The sequence below is a fragment of the Macaca nemestrina genome, chromosome 14, assembly GCF_043159975.1.
Source record: "Macaca nemestrina isolate mMacNem1 chromosome 14, mMacNem.hap1, whole genome shotgun sequence".
NCBI lineage: Eukaryota > Metazoa > Chordata > Mammalia > Primates > Cercopithecidae > Macaca > Macaca nemestrina.
The window spans coordinates 31,264,511-31,277,939 of NC_092138.1; positions in this window are offsets into that span (position 1 = coordinate 31,264,511).

Genomic DNA, 13,429 nt, shown 5'->3' on the forward strand with positions numbered 1-13,429 from the left:
CTGCATCACAACTTAGCTCTGGCTCTCATCAAAGCTCCTATACTTTGACTGTCTCCCATTTGAAATGCAATCACTCGGCCGGGCGTGGTGGCTCAAGCCTGTAATCCCAGCACTTTGGGAGGCTGAGATGGGCGGATCATGAGGTCAGGAGATCGAGACCATCCTGGCTAACACGGTGAAACCCCGTCTCTACTAAAAGAATACAAAAAAACTAGCCAGGCGAAGTGGCAGGCGCCTGTAGTCCCAGCTACTTGGGAGGCTGAGGCAGGAGAATGGCGTAAAACCGGGAGGGGGAGGTTGCAGTGAGCCGAGATCCAGTCACTGCACTCCAGCCTGGGTGACAGAGCGAGACTCCGTCTCAAAAAAAAAAAAAAAAAAAAAAAAAAGAAATGCAATCACTCTCAGCATTGATTGAATTGATAACTTTATTCAAGAATTGAGAGATTTATAAAATGGTATCAAATATCAATCTACATAGCTTCTGTGAGTTCCCAGAGTTTCGTTTTCATTTGTTTATTCATGTTCTCTCTTTCTTTCTCTTTCTCCTTCTCTGTCTTCATTCATCCATCCTTTTATTCTGACCCTGGTGTTCTCACCCATGCTTACCCTTGAAAAGCCCAAGTAGTTTTATTATGTTAATATTCTGACTGCAACTATGCTAACAACAATAATAGCAGCCTTCCCCTGCCACATCTTTCGTTTCTATGATAATCCTGTAAGACAGGCAAGGCAAGGACCGCTGTCTCCATTATACAGGCAAGGAAACAGCCTGTTAGACACCCCAAATCGGTTATGATATTCTCATAGGAAGTTAAGATTAGAACCTTGGTCTTATTCTGAGTCTAGTACACTCTTCTTTTCAACAAGTTCTCACATCATCATCTCTGTGAAGTCACAATATGTACAGTCACGGAAGCAAGTAAGATTTCTAAGGAAAGAGTTCAGCAGTGTGAGGAAACGAGGAATTCCAGAATGGGGCCCTAAGAAATGTCAGCATTACAAATCAGCTATAAGAAAGAGACACTCACAATGGATTCTGAGATAAAGTGGACAGAAAAGTAGGAGAAAAAATAAAAAAGAGGGATATCATAGGAACCAAAAGAAGAGAATGCTCTAAAACTAAAATAGCAGTCTACTGGATTTCATCATTCTGAAAGATTGACTAGGAAGAAGTCAGAGCAGATTCACTGGTACAGCAACATGAAGATCATTGATGGTCTGTGAAGAACAATTTCATTGGTGCACTTGGTGAGGAAGCCATATAAAGATAAATTGAAGAATGAATGGGATGTGAAGACTTGAAAATGTCACGTGTGGACATCTTGGGGAGAAGTATAACAGAAAAACAAGATGGTAAATGGAGGGACGTGCTACTTTAGGGAGGATTTTTTAATTTTAGATCAGATTTGTTACCGCAAGTTGGAGTGCAATTGAGGAGATAGGATATGCAGGAGGAAGTGATTGAAGGCTTTTAAAATTTATTTTCAATATCATTTTATTAATTCATTCTCTCTGTCTCTCTTTCTCTCTCTCTCTCTGTCTCTGTCTATCTCCAGGTTCCTAGTGACTTATTGCTTTTATGCTGACTCCTTGAAAGCCTAGCGCAATCCACAAAAGCCAGCTAACCTACACCCAGTTCAAACCTTAACCTCTCTCACACTTCACTTTTGTCCCAAATATAGTATTCTTTTTCCCAAAAACCAATTTTTCTCTCTCCAATCACAAAGGAAGCCTTTCAGTCCAACAAATTTAGAGCAAACTGAGAGTGGTAAAGCAATTTATGTCTTCTTTCAAAGGATATTAACATTTTTAAAGAGCTAAAATGGGAATAGTAATCACCCTGTATAATAATGTTTTATTGCTTCTTAACAAATTATCACAAATTTGGCAGCTTAAAACAACACCTGTTTATCATCTCACAGTTTCTGTAGGTCAGTGGTCTACCATGGCACAGCTGGTTTCTCTGCTTCGGGTGTCATAGGGCCAAAATGAAGGTGTTGGCCAGCTGGGCTCTCATCTGAAGGTTCTGGGAAAGAAAGAGCTCTAATCTCATTCAGGTTATTGGCAGAATTCAGAACTTGCAGTTGTAGAACTGAGGTCCTCATTTCCTTGCTGGCCATCACCCAAGGGCTATTCTCAGCTTCTGGAGGCCACAAGCATTCCTTGGCACATTGTTTCTACTCTCTCTAAACACAGGGATGGCATGTCAAATTGTCTCATGTTTTGAATCTCTGAATTCCTTTTCTGCTGACAGAAAAAGCAGCTTTTAGCAGCCTGGCCTGATTAGCTCAAGCCCACTCATGTAGTTTCCACATCTTAAGAGAGATATATGATTGGCTTAAATCCCTTCTCAGCAGTACCTGGAGTAGTGTTTGGTTGAACAACCAGAGGATGGGAATCTGGGGAGTCATCTACTATACCCTGGAACTAAAGAATCTTCTGAATTCTTCAAGGAACCTCTCCACCATACCTACAGCCGCCTATAATAGACACTGCTCTGTCCACAGCTCCCAGACATATGGTTTTGTGTTGTTGTTTGTTTGTTTGTTTGTTTTCTGTTTTGAGATGGAGTCTTGCTCTGTCACCCAGGCTGGAGTGCAGTGGCACAATCTCGGCTCACTGCAAGCGCCGCCTCCCGGGTTCACGCCATTCTCCTGCCTCAGCCTCCCAAGTAGCTGGGACTACAGGTGCCTGCCACCACACCTGGCTAATTTTTTGTATTGTTAGTAGAGACGGGGTTTCACCGTGTTAGCCAGGATGGTCTCGATCTCCTGACTTCATGATCCACCCGCCTCGGCTTCCCAAAGTGCTGGGATTACAGGCGTGAGCCACCACACCCAGCCTAGCTATGTTTTTATTATGTGACATCAGAGCCATCCCCTACTACAGCTTACTTGACTAAGTGTGGGTCGCTGACCCATGGAGCACACTCAACCTCTTATAACTTTCAGTTCTTAGTGCTAGTCCTTCCAAAAAAAAAACCCATTGGTAGGTGCTGCCCATGAGTTAGGTAAAATAAGTTAGTGTTTTGCCCTGTTGTGGAAGCCAGTTTGGGCAGGTGTTCATTACTTGCAACCCAAAGACCACTAGATAATGGGTTGACAGATGCAGCAAACCAGCATGGCACATGTATACCTATGTAAAAAACCTGCACATTCTGCACATGTATCCCAGAACTTAAAGTAAAATTTAAAAAAAGGGTGGCTAATGGATCTGAAAACTGTTATTGGATTCACATTACTGGAGACTATCACCTGTGTGACATACCAATAGAGTTACAGGGGTAAACTGAGAAATCAGGAAAAGAGACCATCAAAGATGATCCTGATTAAAACCACTGTCATGCCAGTGTGACTTCGTGTATATCCAAGATGTGTCTTCTGAGAAGTGAAATCAGGGAGGTATATATTCTTTGCTGCCATAATCCAGCCAGGTTAATAAATAAACAACTAAAGAAAAACAGAAAGGCCTGGGGATGACTAAAGAAATTAGAATCCAAATATGCCAACTTATATTATCTAAATGTAAATTTTCAATAAAACATGCCAAAAAAAAAAAAAAAGAGAGAGAGAGAGAGAGAAACCAGGGCATTGTTAGTGACACCCTCAGGTCCAACCACTCATTTATTTATTTCAAAAACCTTTAGCATCTTTCATGTCCAAGGCATCCTCCTAAGTAAACATTAGCAAAGAAAAGAAAACCGTATCTGTCTTGAGGAAAGCTATCACCCTGAAGTTGCAGGGAATCATTATGTTTTGGAGAGTGAGGAAGACTGATTGAAATGATAGCCAGGTAATGTCCTTCCTGTGTCTTCCTGTGTCTGCTCCTACTGTGACATTTGGCTCAACCACATGACTTGCCTGGACCAATAGGAAGGTAGCCGACTCGACAGATGCAGAGGCCTGGGGAAAGGGGCAGCACATTGTTGGTTTCTCTTTTGGAACCCTGCAGCCACAAGAGAAAAAGCCCAAGCAGTCCAGGGGAGGATGAGAGACAACATGAGGTAGAGCTGAGCCAACCCAGCCATGGACGGGCCGGCCAGTCCCCAGCCAACCTGACAGCTGCACACAGACACACGAACAAGCCCCATGCAGATCAGCGAACTACCCACCCAACCCACAGAGCTGCAAAAAAAATAATAGATGGTTGCTGTTTTCAGGCACTAAGTTTTGGGGTGTTTTGTTATACACCAATAGATACGTGATACAGAGAGAACCAAAGTAACTTCAGAACTGTGGGCCAGACATTTCCTAATGGGCCGGATATTTTCTAATGTGGAGAGAAGGGAAAATCAGTTGCCTAAGATTCATGGCTTTATTCAATGGAGAGAGTTCAAGGGTAAAGGGGCCTCAAGTGCTTCAAGTGCCATCCAGCTCTCCCTCTGTTCAGATTTTAACAAATTTGCCAGCCTTTTCTGGCATCCGCATCAGGTCATTTAATTAAGCAATGGAAAGGTAATTAAGACAGAAATATGATTATTTGGGTTAGTCTTGTGCACCCACAGAGGAAGAAAAGCAGAATGTGCCAGCTGCAAACATCTGCAGTGAAAGAAATCTGGGACAAAAAGCAGTTTCTGCTCCTGCCTCCTCCTGTTCTTTCAGAAAACACCAGGCTTCTAGGGCAGTAAATCAGTAGTGAGTCACTAGCTGTATAATATGTGCTGCTCGTCTCGTGAGATATTAAACCGAGGTCCCTTCTGCTCACATCCTGCACCTGTCACCAAATGTCCAATAAAAATCCTGTTCTCCGAGGGCATGTCAGGAAGGAGCAGGGCGAAGATTTGCCCAAGCCTTCCTCAGTAGGCCAGGAGAGCCCCCAGGCAAGGTACTCCCCATGGCCTGCCCCAAGGCTGAGTTATCAGAGGCCCTCATCCGCAAATCCCACCTGATCTTTGGCTGCTGGCAATCACACACAGAGAAATGAGCACAAAATAAGGGCTGTGTGTGACACACTCAAGTTTCCTCCCTCTCCGAGGCAGTCTGGGGAGTTTCTGGGGTAGATCTCACCTAGGTAGTGGTGAAGAATGGGCATGGGTCAGAAGTCAGGAGACCTGGGTTCAAACCTTTTGTCATGTAGTCAGTCTGTAACCCTGGACAAGATTCCCCACTTCCCTGATGGCTCTGCTGCATTATCTCCTGTGAAATAGGGACAGTGATAGCTGTTTGCCAATCTCACATATCCGCCTTAATTTTTTTTACACTGGATAGTGTATAGGAAAGAGGGCTTGAAACGGTAAGAAACACTCAAAATTTGACATTCTCATTCTTGAGTTACGTGATGTAAAAGCATAATGTCTAGGGCCAGGTGACCTGAATTTAAGCCTCTGCCTCTTACTGACTGCGTGATCTTGTGCAGGTTACTTAGTTCAACTTTCCTCATCTGCAAAATGGGGCTACTAACAATACTTCTAAAAGTTTTGAGGATTAAATAGATTGTGGGTAAAGCCATCAGAAAAGTGAATAGAACATAGTGGTGAACAATACATGTTCATGCATTATCATAATTTTGTTGTTTTCATTATTATGAATCTCTACTCTGTACCCATGGCATTTCTATTTACAAACAGGTACATATTTGGATTTATATTCCAGATCTTCAGCTTCTGAATTCTATAACCTGGGAAACTATTCAACTTACCTGTTTTTTTTTTCCTCACCTGCCCAGTGATGGCCCAGAGAGGGTTAAGTGACACCGTCCACATAAAATACCTGGAACATAGCACTAGTGCAATATTAGTTGCCTCCCTTTTTTCTTTTAATTGAGATTTTAAAAACAACAACATAACAACATTTGCCATTATAACCATTTCCAAGTGTATAGTTCAGTAGTATTAGAGTCTTCACTTTTTCATCTAGTAAAATGGAAACTCTAAACCCATTAAACATGAACTACTTGTTCCCTCCTCCCTGCAGTCCCTGGTAGCCACCATTCTATTTGCTTCCATAAATCTGACTACTCTTGATACCTCACTTAATGGCATCTTACAGTGTTTATTATTTTGTGACTGGCCTATTTCACTTAGCATAATATCCTCAAGGTTCAGCCATGTCATAACATGTGAGAGGATTTCCTTCCCTCTTAAGACTGAATAACATTCCATTGTACGTTTATACTACATTGTGTTTATACATTCATCCATTGATAGACATTTGGGTTGCTTCCACTTCTTGCCTATTGTGAATAGTCTCACTGCTGTGAGCATGGGTGTGTAGTTGCCTTCCTTTTATCCCCTATGCTGATGCAAATAATTGAATAACAGGCAGGTACACTTCCTTTCATGTTTGCCTCTTCATAGTCAAGGCAAATTAATCTTGAACATCACTAGCATTATGGATGTTATGTTCCTCAAGTTGATTTCCTAATATGGAAATTAATATTTTCTATATTAATTTATTAGCATGATTCTATATTAATATTTCAATATTAATATTGACATTCTTTTTTGTTTTCTGCAAAAATTCACACTTTATTCATGGCCAGAAGATGGCTCAACTCATAGCAACAATCTTCAGGGTTTTGGCCAGCAAAAGTACCTCTTGCTCTCACCTGAGTGAGAAAGGGTGTTTAAACCCATTCATGCCTGAGGCTGCAATTGTTTGAATTTTTTTTTATTGTACTTTAAGTTCTAGGGTACATGTGCACACCGTGCAGGTTTGTTAAACATGTACACATGTGCCATGTTGGTGTGCTGCACCCATTAACTCGTCATTTACATTAGGTATATCTCCTAATGCTATCCCTCCCCCCTCCCCCCACCCCATGACAGGCCCTGGTGTGTGATGTTCCCCTTCCTGTGTCCACGTGTTCTCATTGTTCAATTCCCACCTATGAGTGAGAACATGTGGTGTTTAGTTTTTTGTCCTTGCGATAATTTGCTGAGAATGATAGTCTCCAGCTTCATCCATGTCCCTACAAAGGACATTAACTCATCCTTTTTTATGGCTACATAGTATTCCATGGTGTATAAATGCCACATTTTCTTAATCCAAACACTGATGGACATTTGGGTTGGTTCCAAGTCTTTGCTATTGTGAATAGTGCCGCAATAAATATACATGTGCATGTGTCTTTATAGTAGCATGATTTCTAATCCTTTGGGTATGTACCCAGTAATGGGATGGCTGGGTCAAATGGTATTTCTAGTTCTAGATCCTTGAGGAATCGCCACACTGTCTTCCACGATGGTTGAACTAGTTTACAGTCCCACCAACAGTGTAAAAGTGTTCCTAATTCTCTACATCCTCTCCAGCACCTGCTGTTTCCTGACTTTTTAATGATCGCCATTCTAACTGGTGTGAGATGGTATCTCATTGTGGTTTTGATTTGCATTTCTCTGATGGCCAGTGATGATGAGCATTTTCTATATTAGCATGATTCTATGTTAATATTTCAATATTAATATTGACATTCTTGACATTTCAAGGTGAAATCAACAGAAGTGAAAGAAAGGAAGCAAAATGGAAAGAAAAACACTCATTCTGCATTTATATGTTTATTATCAGAGGCATAGTAGGCTGTTGGCTCCTACTATGTGGTTGGTATTAAGGGAGATAAAAACAGTCAGATTTTCTTCAAATGAGATACCCTACACTCTTCTATATTGTTAACAGTGCTGAGTAATTTTCAACACCATCCTTTCAAAAGTACAGCTCACTTCTGACTTCTCGTTTCATATCTCAGCTCAGTGTAACTTCCTCCAGGAAGGGCCTTCACACCACAACTGAGGTCAGAGCCCTTTGGATTATGTTCTCATAGGACTGTGTTCCTTTTCTTCAGGACACATCTCAGTTTTACTTGTAAGTTTATTACTGCAATTTTTGGTGAATATTTGTCTCCCCCATTAGATTGTACATTCTCTGAAAGCTGGGACATTGTCTATTTTTACTCCCTCTTAAATCCCCTGCTCCTTGTCTGGTACATAGCAGACACTCAACAAATACTGTTAATAAACCCCAGGTGAAAGAAGTTCTCCTAAAGAAGCAAATCACTACGACAGGGAAATATCAGATCTCAGGGTGGAAAAGCGAGATATTTTGTGTTGGAAAATTAGGAGAGGAAAAGAATTGCTTTTCCAAGGGAAAAGAGCAGAGTCTTGATGCACTAGGTGAGCAGTGCTTTCCTATATTGAAGATGATAAAATGGTGTTTTTTTAGAAAAAATTCTTTCTTGAGCTAAACACTTTTCCATCAAAGTCTAAATGGAAGAAGGCTATTTTTTTGATGCATGTGACTTATACAGTCCATGCATTTTCTATGTTACCAAGAAATCTTTTTTTTTTTTTTTTTTTTTTTTTTTTTGAGACGGAGTGTCGCTGTGTCTCCCAGGCTGGAGTGCAGTGGCGTGATCTCGGCTCACTGCAAGCTCCGCCTCCCGGGTTCACGCCATTCTCCCGCCTCAGCCTCCCAAGTAGCTGAGACTACAGGTGCCCGCCACCATGCCCGGCTAGTTTTCTGTATTTTTAGTAGAGACGGGGTTTCACCATGTTAGCCAGGATAGTCTCGATCTCCTGACCTCGTGATCCACCCGCCTCGGCCTCCCAAAGTGCTGGGATTACAGGCTTGAGCCACTGCGCCCGGCCGTTACCAAGAAAAATTACAAGACTCTTCACTTTTCTGCAATGGCTTTTTGTCTGAAAGATTCCACACCAATAATTATTTAAACACCATATTACAAGTCCTCCTACCTGGTTGAGATCATAGGCTAGAAACAATAACTCCTTTGGAAAACACAACGCCACAACTAATAGTTCAATTAGTTGAAATGCATGCTGAAGCAGATTGCCTTATTAATGTGCCTCAGGCATGTCGGGGTAAAAGAGAAAAGACCAGCAAAAGCCGACTGCAGAAGGGAATCCCTACCATCATTCTCATTGCCCCATGCCCTCTTGGTTCTTGAACTCAGTGACTGGGACTGTGAATAATAGGCAGAGGGTGGGGGCAACCTTCTCTGGGCATTGAGTCTCCCTTAAAATTGACATTAAAAGAATCATAAGAGAGATGTAATTATAGGCTAGGCATGGTGGCTCGTTCCTGTAATCACAGCACTTTGGGAGGCTGAGGCAGGCAGATTGCTTTGAGTTCACGAGTTCAAGACCAGCCTGGGCAACATGGCAAACCCCCATCTCTAAGAAAAACAAATTTACCGGGAGTGGTGACATGCACCTGTGGTCCCAGCTACTTTGGAGGCTGAGGCTGGAGGATAGGTTGAGCCCAGGAAGTGCAGGTTGCAGTGAGCTGAGATTGCACCACTGCAATCCAGCCTGGACAACAGTGTGAGACCCTGTCTAAAAAAAGAAAAGAAAAGAAATTATATTACATTGTCATAAGATAAACACAGATATAGCCCAGATCCATATCTCATGGTAAATCTACACTTCATATTGGATAAAGTGCTAGATTACATCTAAAAGCCTTTCAGCTGACTAGAGTATAAACCTACAATTAAAGAATTTGGCCTTCTTTTGAAAAATGTCTGTTCATATCCTTCGCCAATTTTTGATGGCTTGTTTGTTTTTTTCTTGTAAATTTGTTTAAGTTAATTGTAGATTCTGGATATTAGCCCTTTGTCAGATGCATAGATTGCAAAAGTTTTCTCCCATTCTGTAGGTTGCCTGTTCACTCTGATGATAGTTTCTTTTGCTGTGCAGAAGCTCTTTAGTTTAATTAGATCCCATCTGTCAATTTTGGCTTTTTTTTTGCCATTGCTTTTGGTGTTTTGGTCATGAAGTCTTTGCCCATGCCTATGTCCTGAATGGTATTGCCTAGGTTTTCTTCTAGGGTTTTTATGGTTTTAGGTCATACATTTAAATCTTTAATTCATCTTGAGTTAATTTTTTGTAAGGTGTAAGGAAGGGGTCTAGTTTCAGTTTTCTGCATATGGCTAGCCAGTTTTCCCAACACCATTTATTTTATGCAGCCAACAAACGAATAAAAAAGCTCATCATCACTGATCATTAGAGTAATGCAAATCAAAACCACAATGAGATACCATCTCATGCCAGTTAGAATGGCGTTCATTAAAAAGTCAGGAAACAACAGATGTTGGAGAGGATGTGGAGAAATAGGAACACTTTTACACTGTTGGTGGAGTGTAAATCAGTTCAACCATTGTGGAAGACAGTGTGGCGATTCCTCAAGGATCTAGAACCAGAAATACCATTTGACCCAGCGATCCCATTACTGGATATATACCCAAAGTGTTGTAAATCATTCTACATACACATGCACATGTATGTTTACTACAGCACTATTCACAATAGCAAAGACTTGGAACCAACCCAAATGCCATCAGTGATAGACTGGATAGAGAAAATGTGTCACATATATACCATGGAATACTATGCAGCCATAAGAAAGGATGAGTTCATGCCCTTTGCAGACACATGGATGAAGCTGGAAACCATCGTTCTCAGCAAACTAACACAGAAACAGAAAACCAAATATTGCAGGTTCTCACTCATAAGTGGGAACTGAACAATGAGAACATATGTACACAGGGAGGGGAATATCAAACCAGGGCCTGTCGGGGGATTGGGAGCAAGGGAAGGAATAGCATTAGGAGAAATACCTAATGTAGATGACGGGTTGATGGGCACAGCAGACCACCATGGCATATGTATACCTATGTAACAAACCTGCACGTTCTCCTCATGTATCCCAGAACTTAAAGTATAATTAAGAAAGAAAAAAAAAATGTGTCCAGGGTTACCGCAGCCAGTAAATGACAAGTGTTGAGCTCAAGCTCAATCTTCCAAACCCAAATACAAAACTATTAGATTTTTAATAAATTGATGGATGCATATATCTATACTACTACTGAGACTTTATGAAAAAGAAAAAGAAACAAGATCTCTGGTCACATTTTGCCAACCAAATATACTACCCTATTCTTTGAAGTTTGGCTCCTCTTCTCCAGTTATTTTCTTTTTAAAAATGAAGTGCCAGGTTGATTATCCAGCTCCTCAGTATGATAAGCTTGAACATTAAGTGCTCTCCTATCAGCCATCTGCAGGGCTCCCCCGCCTGCAACTGGTCTATCACAGTCTTGAGCTTTTGGTGCCGAGGTCAATGACACGCGATGTGTGACGAGACGTCCAGCACCCTATCTGACAACATCATCCTGTGCCTCCATGAAGAGGGGAAAGGAGCCAGCCAGCGAACCCTCTGGAAAGGCATTTGCTAACTGCCCACTAGCAATTGTTGGGCGATAATACATGCAGTTCCCCACATGTTTATGCAGAGTCTCAGATTTATCTGACAGTTTTACACCCTCAGGCATGATACACAGTAATTAAAATTAAAAATGTTTTGACAGCCTAAACAAATGGCTATATAAATTAGAAAGCTGTAAAAAGCCACAGTAGCCAAAAATAAAGATATATAGATAAATCATAAAATTATAAACAAGGAGAATGTTTTAATACAGGCATGTTTATATCCAGACACTTAGAAATACAGGCTAACTTTTGCCTGAAGGAACACGGTGGGGAAAAAGAACAGTGGAGACTAGCAAAGCCATTCTCTCCTGCCTAGCAATTCTTACCTCTACTCTTCTCTGGTAACTAAAGAAAGGAAGAAATTTGCCAAGGCTGGCCAACTTCCTCAAATTCTATAATCAGCTGTAGGATCTTCAAATTTTAAAAAGCACCTAAATCAGTTGCTTAGAATTTTACTATTAACCTTCCCAAATGTGTAAAATGATGCGGGCTGTACAAAACTTGGCTTGCCTTCGCATTTCTCAAATGCATGGCATAAAACGTGTATTTATGAAATAAGCCAAATATATGATCTGCATGTGGATATAATTCCTTTCAACTAAATATGCACAAATGTTTAAGTGTCATCTTTCACTTAAACCTATCAGGTCGTTGTCCCAAGAGACCATTGTATCACCTGGCCTTGATATTTTTTCCCTTTCTCCCAAGGAAGCCTGCTCACCACGGCACTAGTGCATTGAAATATCAGAACATTTCAAAGGAGGAAACAAAATAATTGGAAGTAATCCATGGGATTTTCTGTACCTAGAAGAGCTGGATTGCCAGAAACCAGTCATATCATGTGGATAGTCTTTATGATAAATTTTCAAAGCAGTCCTTTGTCAGAGTTCCTAAAGATCCATCGCCACATCATTATCATGTCTCAGTATCCATGGATTAAGAAGAGAGAACTTCAGAAACACCAGAGCTTTTCATAGCAATCATCCTAGACTCCTTTTGCTTCTTCCTGACCTCCTACTCTCAATCCTTTGTCCTCTTGGCTCCATTTCTTATCCTTAATCCCATTCCTGTCCCCCTTGACTTGGCGTTGCTATTTTGTCTTCCCATTTTAATGTTCTACTCCCCCCATACCTCCTAAGGACCTGTTTCAGATCCACTCTGCAGGATCAGCCATTGTGAATCACCTGCTCCGTGTACCAAACCCCCATTCCACACTGATTTTTATAGTCTTGCTTCAACTCCAGAAGGAAGGGAGAGAGAATTTGACCTTTCTTTTGAAATATAAAGATATAATCATAAAATAACCACATTTGCCACAATCCATGATTGGAGATCTTTACATTGTAGGGTTTCCCAGATGTTTCTAATGAGCAGGCAATTTTTTGGCAGAACTCTTTCATCTAGTGAAATCTTAAAATAAATAAATAAATACTCCTATATGCAGACAGAGAGCTCTTGATAAAACAAAGAAAGTATAAGATGAGTAAAATCATTTCTTGTTAGATGAGTTTGGACCAGAGGTAGCAAAATCAAATGCCTAGTGGTATTTAAACAAATGGAATAGACCACGTCCAAGGCAACAGAGTCATAAGAATAGGGCTGTGTTATGAGATCTTTTTCTTTTTTAAATAAAGTAAGAAACCTCGATTTTTAAAATCTTCCAAATGTAACTGTTGACAATTAATTGAATTTTTAAAAACGCTCTTTCTTCCCTATGAAACAAAATCTTGTCAGCCTACCGGAAGTTTCCTCCAGTCCTCAATTTGCAACCTCCGGTTCAGACTTTTGTTTTAGTTCTCTATTGCTGTGAAACAAATTTTCTCAAAATTTAACAACTTAATACAACAAACATTTATCTCACTCAGTTTCTGAAGGTCAGGAATCCAGAGATGGGTTAACTGGATGGTTCTGGATCAGCGTCTCTCACAGGTTGTAGTTAAGCGTTCAGTTGGGGCTGTAGTCATCTCAAGGCTCCACTGGGATTCAATCCTGTGGCGATTGGTGGTCCTCTGTTCTTTGCTGGCTGTTGGCTGGAGACCTCCATTTCTCGTCATATGGGCCTCTCCATTGGCCACCTGAGTATCCTTACATCATGGCACTTGGCATCCCTCAGAGCAAGTGACCCACAAAAGAGAACAAGGCAGAAGCCACACTGTCTTTTAAGACATAGCCTCAGATCACATTTTACACTTTTGCCTTATGCTATTGGCTGCA